Consider the following 13595-nt stretch of genomic DNA (forward strand, 5'->3'; position numbering starts at 1 on the left):
TAACAGGAAGCCAGGGGCCCTGAGTGACTAGTTACATAATCTACACACACTGCTCGGGATGCTCTCTAACCAAATAAAAATCAGTGCAGAGTTAGTTCCTACCCTGAAGGGTACCCTTGAATGTATCCTTAATTTAAACTCTATCCTTGAATCTTTAGAGAAGCTGACAGAAAACTCACGCATCAGAGCCAAAATCTGTGGCCAAAAAAAGTCTATTAAAAAAAGCACACACATACATAAAGGAGGTCATTCTTTTCTTAACCACGTTTAAAATACAACTTTCAAACCTTTCATAATTTCAAAGAATTTTACTATTTGTATGTTTTCTGTTAACAGACCCTCCCCCACAAAATGGGAAAAACATATTAAATAAACCACATTACTTTTATGATGAGCCTGTTCCTAAAATAGCTTAACACATAACTCAATTGAAGTATAGCAATTTCTAGGAATGACCTTCAATTCTTATCTATAGTTTAACCCACACGTATGTCTTCTTAGTTCTAGGCTTTTAACAAATCTAAATTAGGCATATTTTTCCATCTGCATCTGTCCTACCACTTAGGACAAAGACAGCAGCCCAGTCAACCAATGTAAAATCTTACCCACACATCAAAATATGGGTCCAGCTTTGTTCCTATTTCCCCTACCATCCCTTATCTCTTTGTCGTAGAGGAAGAGGTGTGTGCTCTGAGAGACATGAACTCACAGCCAGTCAACCACAGTACATATACGGTTCTATTGATCTACTAATTCAAAACCTTCAGTCAAGTCCAAGTTATTTATCGTGATATGAAAGGCCCTTCTGAATCTACTTCCCTTTGAACTTTCAGCCATATCTGCAGCTGTCTAGTCTGTTGATTTAATTCTAGTTCCCTAAATAAATCATACGCTTTAAGTGTCTTTCCTCTTCCTAGGACATATTCCCCTTTGCCTGGCAAACTACTGGTTATCATCGTTCAAGTTCTAGCAATAACATCACCTCCCCTGAGAAACTGTCCCTGGTTTTAGAATTTCTTATAACCATCTCTGAGCATCTTAGACTTGATTCATTCTGCTACGGTGGCATTCATCACACTGCTTTACAGTAATTTACATACTCAACGTTAATCCCATGTTCTCCAAGGTCTGGGACCTTGCTCTGCTCACCTTGGTCTCCTTGATGGTTTGTATATTCCTTAGCATTAAGGAAGTGTTTATACTGTAGTTTATTAATGATTAGAGAACAAAAGGCCTATACAAAATTGTAAACTACGTGAAGATTGGGCACTTTTAACCTCTTAATTAACCAGAGATAAGTAATAAAGCAATTCGCCAAAAATCCAAACAAAAACTTAATCTCCTGACTTCTCGGCTGGTGTTCTTCCTAAACCATGATGAATCATTGAGTGCAAATAAGTAGATACCTCTGCAGCAATTCAATTTACCCAGTAATATAGCTAAAATAATCAGACTGCCTGTGCCCCTTTTATTATCATCATAATAACGTGAAATTCAAGGGAGGAACATGGTCAGGTAACCAAATCACTAAAAGGTGGTCTGGAGCTGTCCTCAGAGAAGATAATTTCCCATTCAGATTAGCCACTCTTATAGCATTTTTTTTTGCAGGAATTTTGGTTCAACTAAACTAGGAAAGAGAGTTGAAAAGAAAAACAAAAATTAGAGCTAAATAAAATGAAAAAGCTATTCTAATTTTAAAATTTCCTAAATAATACTTCACAAAACAGCATTTACTCAATATCTGTCCCCTGTAAGGCACTAATTAAAAAAAAAAAAAAAAAGGAATATGAGCAAACAGCACACAAAAGCCCACAAATGCAGCAGCCAAGTGTAATGTCACAAAGTAACTCAATCTCTTACCTCACCTCAGAAGCTAGAGCTAGGCTGCCATTTTCAAATATAACAATGCTTTTATGCTTTTTTTCTAAAACATCTTAAGTTCACATATATGTTTATACAATATATTGCCAAAAATTTTGATATTGCAGTAATGTGATTGTCTAAATTAATCCATGCAACACAAATTCTAGTCAATGGAAATTTGAATTTTCAGCTTCTCTGTGTTAAACTGAGAGAGGATTCTATTTTATTATGAGCCTGTGGGTTCATTAAGCTGTGCTTCTTTAAAACTAAGAAGCCTGCACCCTTGAAAATACCAGAAAGTACTTATCACTAAGTACATTATAAATTTTGTTTATCAAAGCAGTCTTACTTGATAGCATATATTTAAAGTAATTTATATATTAAAACAAAATAAACACAATACAAAGTAGAATGCAAGATGTATACAAATGTGTAAGATGAATATGAAATTTCAAAGAAACTTTGTACTTTTCTAAGAAAGACTTCGAGTTATGCCTCTAGATTTCTGGGGATTCTTTGCTGGAAAAGAGTGAGGAGCCCTTCTCTGGGGATCCCTTCTGAACGTTGCAGGAAGATTTCTTTACTTTCAAGTAAAAGATTTATAAAGCCTTGGCTCTAGCCTACCACCACCACTGAACTCAGAAAGTGCTACCCCACTTAGACATATCATTACTTTTTTTTATTGCAGCTTAACCTTTATAACATCTTTTTTTATTTTGAAGAAAAAACATCTCTCTCTCTCCAACAGTCCTAAATCTTTCTTCCAGTACCCCACAGGACCAGTCTAAATCCTTATATATGTAAGAGAGTCCTTCAAATAAACATAATGGTTACGAGTAATGAAGGGGTCCTGGATGCCAGGAAATGTGCTGGGTACTTGACAATCACTAAGCAAAAAATGAAACTGCAAGTAAATAGTATCATCTCTACGCTACAAAGAGGAAGAAATGACTCTGAATATGAATGGGCACATTTAGCACTAAAATATAGAATTATAAACTCTATTTAGAACAATACAGGTGACTTTTTCACTATATTGACTTCATGGTGAAGAACTGAAATCACATTATTCATATTGGTGCAATCATATGGACAAAAACTGAAATCTCAAGAGATTAAGAGACTTCTTCAGGGTCACATGACTGATTAAAAGTTGACTTAGCCTCACAAGGAAGTTTTTTAACTTCTAGTCTAGCAGTTTTTCTCTACTATTATCTTCTAAATCTTGTGTTGATATGTTTTAATAAATGTTAGCTGCAAAAATATTTATGTAAAGGAGAAAGATTCCTTTCTTTCTTATATATTATTTACTTTTAAAATATTATTTGTACAGGTTGAATTTAAAATAAAATTCATTAATGATGATTGAAGAATTATATTACACAACACTTATGTGTACAAAGCTTACTTACTTTGCAACTGAACTACAAACACTACAGTCAACCATCAGGATATTAAAAAATACTGCTGTTGAGTCAAAATAAATGTCCTAAAACCTATACACTAATAATATTCACAATTTGTACTCTTAAGACCATCCTACAGATTTAATCAGAGCCTGTTTATGCCTCTTTTGTTTTTAACCTTCTTGTCACCTATTTAGAGGACAGTAAAAATGTTGCCTGCCCAACACTTCTCCTTTGAGGAGCCTCCCCTCCTATAGTCACTTCAGGTGATTCAGTGGTTTCCAAGAATGAAGTTGAGATCCAGATGTGACAAATTAGAGCTCTAAATGCCTGGAGCCACAGTAAGTGGCTCAGATGTGATGTGTGACGCAAAATCTTCAGCAGGCTCATGACATGTTTGCAACCCAGCAAATGCTTCAAGAGTGGGCTCATGATGCAAGTTAGTCCACCTCCGGACTGGTGCCAAAGCTACTAAGTAAAGACACATTTTTCTCTTTGAATTTAAACTTGAGAAATTAGGCCTGGAGCCATTGATAGTAATTTTGTCACCAAGCAGAGCCTGAGGATGAAGCCAAGTTGAAGGAGAGGCGAGCCAAGAAGTGACAGGAAATTGGGTCCTTACAAAATAATTTGAGCTCTAGACGAAGCTGTGACTGAAAGCAGAGTCACATAAATCCAATCAATTTTCTCGTTATCCTTAAACAAATTTGAAGAGGATTTTCTATCATAAGCAACTATAACATTCCTAACTAATGCACTCAGGTATCTGAGTTTCTCAACCCATAGGAGATTCAAAAAGTCATACAGAAAGAGTGAACAGTAAGACCTATTACATACTTCAGATGAAATAACATCTCACAGTTTGAAAATAAAGATGAAGACAGGTAACATGCAAAAAAGAAAATAAGGAATTTCAAAAAAATTTCAAAAGTGTGGAGTCTTTAAGTCAAGGACTTACTGCATATAGCATCCTGGGAAACCCCTCAGTCCCAGGAAAATCAGGACAGTTGGTCATGCTCCTTGGAAGTGTAGGGGTTCTTGCAGTGATTTGCATAAATAGGAATACAAGGGGTCATTAGGATATGGAGGACTCAAGGTAGGTGGTACTGAGGCTCTGAGGTTGCTGTTTAGGGGGGAGGGTAGTAAGAAACTAGCCAGAAGCACACAGAATTCTTAGGTTCTGCATTGACTTGTGCTGATTGGAAACATGGAATACACGAGAAACATCTTATGTTAAGCAATCAGAGCATGAAGAATAAAAATCGACAGATCAAAGAATCAGACATCCCAAACAGGTCAAAGGACAAGAGTAGTTGTGAATCTCTGCATTGGTGTTAAAAAAGAGAGAGAATATAGGATGCTATGCCCAGAGAGTTTATGAATTTGAGACTTTAGGAAGGACAACTTTATAGAAGTCCAGGGTGTAACTACAAAAGGGGCTGGGTGAGAAGGAGTAAAAGGGAAGATGACTGCTGGAGTTGTGGAGGTCAAAAACTGGGAGGCTGTGGTGCTAGATATAGACATGAAGTCGCCCAGAACGAGGACAGGAGATGGCAGGGAGAAGATGACTGTACACCAGTTACTGAAGTGATCAGTGAAGGAGTGCTTTGTTCAGGTGGTGAATAGATCACAGGAATGAGCAGTGGTAGTTGACAGTATAGCCCAATGGCTCAAAAGAACAGGAATGAGTGTGAGAGGGTACAGAAATAATGGTCTAGAGGTGGGATGTGGGTGTTTGGAGGATGTGTGACCCACATCCCTATGCTGACAGCCCTGAACTATGGAATAATAAACAGTCTCCAATAGAAAGCACTCAAGGGAAGGGATATCCCCAGGAGGGTCAAGTTTCAGGGCAAGGAAAAAGGTGGAGGTTAAGAGGAGTTTATTGTGATTGAACAGGTGTTCTAGAAGGTAGGACGGAATGGTTTTGAAGGAAGAATAAAAAGCAGGGATTAGGTCAGGGAGAGGCAGCACAAAGCATAACAACATTTCAAGGCAGAGAGGAGAACTGAGTAGACAAACGATAAAAACAAAGATTTGAAGCATTAGAAAATTATGTTTCGCAAGGCTAACAAAATTATACGTTGCAAGACTGGCAACGGGGGAATTTAGGAAGAGCTAGAGCTCTGCTGTGGGACGTGGAATTCCTTTTCCTTCTGAGGTAAGGGGGTGAGGGACAGATGCAGACGGATCAAGGCAGCTTAGGGAGGCAATCAAAGAACCTGCAGTCATGTGCAGGAATGGAGGCCAGGAAAGCACGTGGGAGGAAATTCTGCGGGGACACCACAATTGTAGGGACAGTTATGAGGAAGGAGGGCTCCAGGGAGGCGTTGGGGTGAGGTGGCAAGGGATGCTACTTCAAATCAGTGGGGAAGGAATCAGTTACATAACAAATGGATTTGAGGCAAGACTAGAGATTTAAAATTAGTAATAATAAAGTTAGATTACAGAGGGTGGTTCAATCCCCAGTACCTCCTCCAAAAAATAAATAAATAAGTAAACCTAATTACTGCCCCCTCAATTTTTTAAATTAAAAAAATAGTATCAGTTGTATTTTTAAAAAAAGGAAAAAAGAATATATATATATAAATTAATTACCTACTTCATTTCCTACTAAAATAATTTTCAAAGGATTAAAAAGTTAAATTACAAAAATCAAAAGTACTATAAAAATGTAGGTGAATATGTTCACAGGTGGGAAAGTCCTTCTCAAGCTTAACAAAATCAGAAACTATGCAAGAAGAAATTGACACCTTTGACATCCATAAGATTCAAGTATTTTACAAAGCATTGCTGCCTAAATAGTTAATGGCAAAAAAAAGAAGAACCTGACTGGAAAAACATAAGAACCTGACTGAAAAAACACTGTCTTATTGCAACATAAGACATACAAAGAGTTAATATCCTTATGAATAAAAAGCTCTTGAAACAAAAAAAGATTTCAAACAGGCAAAGACTATAAAAAAGCAATTCATAAAAATAAATCCAAAATATCCAATAAACATATTGGTTGTGTAAAAATATTCAGCCTTACTAGCAAACAAAGAAATACAAATATGAACTATCTTTTCCCACCCATTTCTAAATTTAAAATTTTTGAAACAGTATTAGTATTAGTGAAAGTTTTATTTTGAGTATAAACTGCTACAGGTTTCATGAAAAGATATTTTTGTAAAGTGTATCAAAAATGTTTAAAAAGTGAATATCCTCTGATCTAGCAACTCCATCTGTAAAAATTTGTTCAAATAAATTAATAAAATAGCTGTGTACAGTATATAAGGATTACAAGCAGAGTTATCTACTAAGATATTATTTATAATACCAAATTTGGGAACATTCTGAGTATTTTTCAATAAGGATTAGTCAAAAATTTAATAGAACACTACGTAGCCATTAAAAATATGATTTATTGCCTTGAAAAGATATAGTAAAATGACATGCTAAGTGGGAAATAGTGCATATATCACTTTTGTTTTTAAAGAGCTACATATATGCAAAAAGTTTAAAGTTAATGGTGGAAATACAGATGGACCTTATTTTCTTCTTAATACAATTCTGAAATTTCTGATTTTTCATTGCAATGTATATTATCTCAAAAATGCTATTTCAAAAATAGAAAGTTTAAAATTTAGTGGTATTTTAAGCGGCAAACATTACCTGCCCAGAAAACAACATGTGGAACAACTCATTATAATGTAATGATGGAGAGGTGATGAAGATTGAGATTGAAAGAAAAAAAATCACTTGATTATATTTTTACATCTAGTTAACAAATAAAGTAGACTGACAAATAAAGTAAACCTTTACCAGTCCTTCTGTAAGATAATTTGAGATGTCCTTAGATACAACCTAAACTGTTGTCCTTAGACAGAATCGTATTTTATTAATCCATATTTTAAGCGGATTATATTGATACAAAACCACAAAATGAAGAACTGAACCAATTAGCTATTAAGACCAATAGCAATTATTGACAAGTAATCTGAAAAGTTTTCAACAAATTAGGTAAATTAAGATACTTTCTTAAGGAGTTCATAAAAATAAACATCTATGAGTTTAAAAATGCTTTATTTCCTCCCATTTTGCGTTACACCTGAAAAGTTAATATTTCCTTTCAAAGCATTCAAACCTAGAAACCAAACATTGACTTCTCAGAGTTGGAACAACCTATGCTGGATTTTAGAAGCTTAATATTCTTTGGCAAAAGTCCACAAGCATTTCAGGGAGCTGCCCCAAATCCATCCTGTGAGGGAAGTATTCCTCACTTCCTCTGAAAACTTTCTCCCACTTCTCCCTGAGGCAAACAAAACCTGTGCCCTCCATGTGGTAGACTGGCCCCATTTCCACACTGTCAAATCCATATGGTACAAATGAACGGAAAACCTGAAATGACCTCGTTTAGATCTATACCTGGTTCAGTGGCAGCAGACTCTGACCATGTCAGGATACAGTGGATGCACTGCCCAAGTTATAACACTGCTTATTCTGTAACCATCTTTACAATTGATGCTGAGGAAGGGCACAGTTCAACTGACTAGCAATTGAAAATCCAGGTCTTGGCAAGGTTGGTTTCTTCTTGGGAACTCAGGAGAAATCTGTTCCATGCCTCTCTCCTAGCTTCTGGTGGTGGCTGGCAAATCTTGGAATCCCTTACAGCCACATAACTCCAATTCCTACTTCCATCATCACGTATTTGTCTTCCCTCTATGCGTATCCCTCTCTGTCTCTTCTCTTCTTCTTATAAGGACACCAGTTACATTGGGTTATGGACCCACCTTACTCCAGTATGACCCCATCTTAACCAATTACAAGGGCAATGACCTTATTTCTACATTAGGCCTCATTTTTGTGGTTCCAGGAACTATATGAATTTTAAGGAGACATTATCCAACCCAGCAAATCCATCAATTCTGCCCTTTTATTGCTATCTTTGTAAACAGTGCTAGCCCTCAACCTCCAGCCAAGAATCAGAGCACTCTTCATTCCCACTTCTCCTTAACTTCATATCCCAATTACCATCAAGCCTGATCATTTTCCACTCCTAATATTCCTAGCCTTTGAATACTCTGATTCATCTCTGATTCTTCATCCCTAATCTCTGACTCACTCTCCAGCATCTCTTGCTTGGGCAACAACAGTCTCTCCAAAACTCCTCAAATCCAACCTCCTCTGAGCTACAAGAGTATGTGTATGTGTATATATATATATGTATATACAGCTTCAAGACACATTAGAAAGATGAAGAGTTGTTTTTTGTGTTTGTTTGCTTTTCTAATCCATCATTACTGTGAAAAGTTCTGCTTCCTTACTGCAATGAGCACAATTATGATAGATGTCCTTCTTCAGGGATATAGAAACTGAGAGGTGGAATGGTTTCTGTGGAAGCCCTGACCTTTGTAAAATCTTTTTCTGGCTTGGTAGACTCTTTACAAACCTTTAGAATGTGGCAAAGTCATTATATCTATCATCTAGCTTTTTATTAGATCTTATTAGATTTGGGAAAGACAGACAAGAGGGGCTTATTTCAGTTTTGAGATTTAATAATATACCTGGCTCCAGAAACTCCATGATAGAAGTACTTATTCTCATTTTTTAAATAAAAAAAAATAGTAAAAGAATGTAATTGCACGAGCCAGCCATCCTTATTCACACACACACACACAATACAAACACACACTGATTTTTAAAACTGTTTTCTTCTGAGACATAATAGCCCATCCCATAAAGATTAGTCTAGAAGTAAATCACCTCATAGTCACTTAATATAAGCATGCTTGGGAAGATCACTTAATTCCTTCCTATCTTCCATGGATTTATTCCTGAAACTATCACATTGAATCTGGGTTTCTTCTTTTCCTTCATCGAAAAAGTGAAAACCTACAGTTAACCATGCTGATTTCCCCACTCCCAAAGGGGTTCTTTTTCATCAGCACAGTAGATTTTAGGTCTTTCAAAAAATAGAGACCACGAGGAGGGAGAATCCAAGAGGCAGAGGAAGGCATTTGGCTCCGTTTGTATTGTCTATAAATGCTTCTGCTGCTAGTCCCCAAAACAGGTGTTCAAGCTGTGTTGGCTCGAGACAACATAATCTTAAAGAGTCTCCATTCCCTTGGCCCACTTTCCAGTCTAAGAAATCCTAGTCTAACTGATCCAGGATTGTAGGTGAGAATACTTCCTTCTATCCAGGAATATATACAAATCTGAATTGTTTTATTCTTCTTAATCAGCTCAGAACTTCTTTTCCAACCAATCACCCAACTCTTGGACACCATCACATTTTAAGAATAGGAGTTATTAGAGAACACAAATCCACTTTGATTTGGAAAGTCCATAGCATGCTCTAAACCTGGGCAGAAGCACAAAATTGCTATTTGCCATTGAGAGTGAGAATAAAAACATATCCCACTTGAGTGTAAAGTAGACTACTTATTTGATTTCTCAAAGTCAACTGCACTTCAGATAAACAGGGAAAAATGATAATAATCACTGTTAGGTTTTCTGGGTATGTTCAAGTGCTCTCTTTATGTAATGTTACTAACTGATAGTGACATAAAAATACATAGAGCGTATTAATATAAAAATTACTGAGACCAACAGGATTCATTAGAGAATGTATTAACCACAAGTTTTAAAACAGGAAGAGACCTGGATTTATCCTTAATACATGATTTTTGCACATGTAAATCACTTACACATGGGCCTTAGATCTCTACATCTAATAATAAAATATATTTAACTACTACTTCTAAGAATTATATAGCATCATAGTTAAGGAAGCTTATTTTATTATAGGATTCATAGGGTGTTTTTTCTGTTATTCAGAAAGGAATGATTTTTTTTTTCTAACTTAATTAAAATTTTGTGTCGAAGGAATGGAAAACCACTATCAAGTCATTCAGGTCTGAGTCTCGCTAATACCTTAAAATACAATTTTTATATTGCTTTCTTTCACATTCTCAATGGGCACTGCAGGAAATTTTGTCTTAAATAAACCTGATTTACACTCATTTGGCATTAAACAAAGGTATGGGGGTGGAGGGGTGAATAGGCAGAGAACAGAGGATTTTTAGGGCAGTGAAAATACTCTATGATATTATAATGATGGACAGATGTCATTGTACATTTGTCTAAACCCATAGAATGGGTTGGTACAACAACAAGAGTGAACCCTAATGTAAACTATGGACTTTGGGTGATTATGATGTGTCAGTGTAGGTTCATCCATTGTAACAAATGTACCACTCTGGTGAGGGATATTGATAATGGAGGAGGCTATGCATGTGGTAGGGGTGGGGGTGTATGAGAAATCTCTGTACCTTCCTTTCAGTTTTGCTGTGAATCTAAAACTTCAACAAAAAAATCATCTTTAGAAATATTTTATTTCTGAGAAATATTACAGTTTTTTAAATTTGTTTGCTGTATTTGAGCTCTGAATATGAAAGAAAGCAAAGTGTTTCCTCTCCAACATTCTCTCTCTCTATATATATCAAATCCTATATGATCCAGCATGAAACATTAATTTTTCCAGAATTTTCTACACTTTATAAATGTGTAACTTCTACATGTCATTCTACAATGCTCTTAAGAAGTTAGACATATGTTTATCATCCAACCCAGCACTGCACTGCTAAATATCTATCCAAGAGAAAAGAAAACAAAGATTTGCACGTCAACATTCTTAACATCATGACTCATAATAGTCTCAAATTTTAAAACAATCCAAATGTCGAACCACTGACGAATAGATAGACAAAATGTGGTATATCCATACAATGGAAAACTTCTGAACTGATACACTACAACACAGATAAAACTCAAAAACAATATGTTAAGTGAAAGAAGCCATAAACAAAAGATCACATATTTGATGATTCCATTTTTATAAAATATCCAGAGAAGGCAAATCTATAGACTGAAAGTAGATTAGTGGTTTGCCTGAAGCTGGGGGTAAGAATAGAGATTAACTATAAATGGGCATTGAAGGATCTTACTGCAGTGATGAAAATGTTCTAAAACTTAATTATGGTGATGGTTTTACAACTTGGCAAAATGTCTTTAAAAATTATTGAAAGGAGTAAATTTCTAAAAATCTAAATTTCTAGTTTAAAATTGACTAAAGAAGAGAAAAAATCCTTTAACAAAAATAAAATTTGGCACAATTTAAAATATCCTGCATAAGGTATTCCATGAACCTTTGAAGAAAGACTTCATTTTTGTTGAAGAAAGTTTTGGTAAAGATAAAACAAAAGTCAATTACTAAAAACTTCATGCAAATTTTTTCCAACATATATTTTGCTTCAGAATTATATCATTTGATCTTCCAAAACATTGTTTTAGAAAGTGAACTCCCTTAAAATAGTGTCAGTTGAGGTGTATTGACCAACACAGGACTTACTAACAGAAAAAAAAAGGTTTTCAAAATGCTGGTCTAACTAACCTTGATCCAGAACCTACTCCATTACAGAACTTCCTGTGAGCTTTATAGCCATCAAATCTCATTTTAATAATCCAAAGTCTGAGCTTTTTGAATATTAAATGCCAGAAGGAATTTTTTTAAGTGTAGCAGTGCCAGTAAGACGAAAGGCATCTTATGAAGAGATAAAGTGGACAGATGGAATCTGTATGTACGCAGAGAGAAACGCAATACTCACAGCAGTTCTAATCCAGTACTTTTTCAGTATCCAAACCATTAATATGAGTGTCTTAATTTCTTTAGTTTTTCTAGGTGAATGTCTGTCGTCGGCCTCTAATCTCCACTACTTTACAGTCCTGCACAGACTCCGGCTAATACCATATGCAGGTTTTTCTTTGGGGGGGGGGGGTAGTGCCCCGCTTGTACCAAGAGCTCTTTCAAAGGACCCATGTTTGGATGCGTTCCCTGGGATGAGTTCTACAAAGACAGAACTAGCCCGTCCGTCTCAGCCTCACTGGGCAGAGGTGTGCCAGACCGGCAGCTGGTAAATCAAGGTCATCTCCCCCAGAAGGCACTTTCAGGAGCTTCCCCAACGGCCTGCAGCAGCATCAGTAGTCAGGACCCTCCATCTCCTGAGGCTGCCACCACACTGCACTCGCGTCCCTCCCTGGCTGCCGGCCAGGGTCCTAGGCTCCGTGATATTCCAAGAGCTGCAGGGAACCGATGATTTCACCTGAACTAATCATTCCCATATTTTATCAAATTATGGACCGGAACCGGTAAGGTGAGGTGACTTGGCTAAAGCCACACAGCTCGATGCGGGCAGGACACGGGTCTCTGATGACCCAGTGGACGCGAGCCGCCGCCTGGGGCTGGGAACGCGCAGCCCATGGGAAACGACGTGGCATTGCCGGTGCGAGAAGAGAAGGGCTCAGCAACTTATGAGAGTAGGTCACCAACGTCCACCGTCAGGGCAGAGTGGGCAAAAAGAGGTGACCAGCCTTCTCTGTAACGCCTGTTGACCCGAGCGCCCCCTTTCACCCTGTAAGTACCCCTGCATGTTAAATGATGTGGTTATTCTAGCAAAAGAGGCATCCGCTTTGAATTCCCCCTATGTTTGCGCATACTAGGAGGAAAAGAGGAAAGTTGCACTTACCGCAAATTCGCTCGCGGTCTCCCCCGACTCCCCAAGTCCTCTCCCTCCGTCGTCGCACCGACGGCAACACTCCCGCCGCCCCCTCACCGCGTACGTACCAGCCGCGCGCAGAGCTGCCTGCCGAGCCGGGCTGGGTCTCCGCGCGCTCGGGCTCGCCCGGCCTCTCTGTGGCCGCGAGCTGGGACGCGGGCTCTAGCTCGCCGCCGCCTCCACCGTCCACGAGGAAGCGGCCGCTTCTGAGAGGCCGGGCTGGGGCGCAGCCAGGAGGTGGCGGCGACTCCGGGGGCGGAGAGAGCGGCCGCCGGGACCCGCCCCCGAGCGTAGAGCGCGGCTCCCCCCACGAGGTCCGGCTCTCTGAGTAGCCCGCGCCGCCGCGGGGTTCTCGGGCCGGCGCGTCGGTGGCTTTTCCCTCTTGGCCACCCTGGGCAGCGTTCTTTTTTCCTGCGAACGCGTTAACAGACAATTAATCGTCTGTAATCACCACAGAACCTCCCTGCCTACCACTCTCAGTTCCCCTGAGTGACTGTTAAGGTTCTGGTAGGAATTTGCTGGATGTGACTGCGGGAATTTTGCTTCCTGTCCTGCTCCCGGAGGCCACCTCCGAACCACTTGTGCTAGCCCCGGAGCGTCTGTGCTCCAAGCGTCAAAGAAAGGTAGGAATGTACCTGGTTTTCTTATCTGCACCCGGAATGTGGGTCTTCGTGTTTATTAACAGATTGTTTCAACAGATTAGGAAGCCATGTGCAGTGTAGACAAT

General features: G+C 38.3%; 1 protein-coding gene across 4 annotated transcripts in view; it reads right to left on the bottom strand.

Moving 5' to 3' along the window:
• The window catches only part of PKIB (cAMP-dependent protein kinase inhibitor beta), a 98613-nt gene extending 85549 nt beyond the window's left edge, over positions 1 to 13064 (bottom strand). For 2 of the 4 annotated variants that reach the window (XM_031456237.2, XM_031456235.2), the window contains exon 1: positions 12937 to 13063. The gene's annotated coding sequence lies outside the window, so the exon portion shown is untranslated. Of the gene's footprint in view, positions 1 to 12838 lie in introns of all 4 variants that reach the window. The other 2 variants (XM_031456236.2, XM_010979174.3) reach the window with 2 other exon arrangements.
• Between the last annotated feature and the right edge of the window lie 531 nt (positions 13065 to 13595).

Source organism: Camelus dromedarius, chromosome 6 (genome assembly GCF_036321535.1).
Source record: "Camelus dromedarius isolate mCamDro1 chromosome 6, mCamDro1.pat, whole genome shotgun sequence".
In the NCBI taxonomy this organism is placed as follows: domain Eukaryota; kingdom Metazoa; phylum Chordata; class Mammalia; order Artiodactyla; family Camelidae; genus Camelus; species Camelus dromedarius.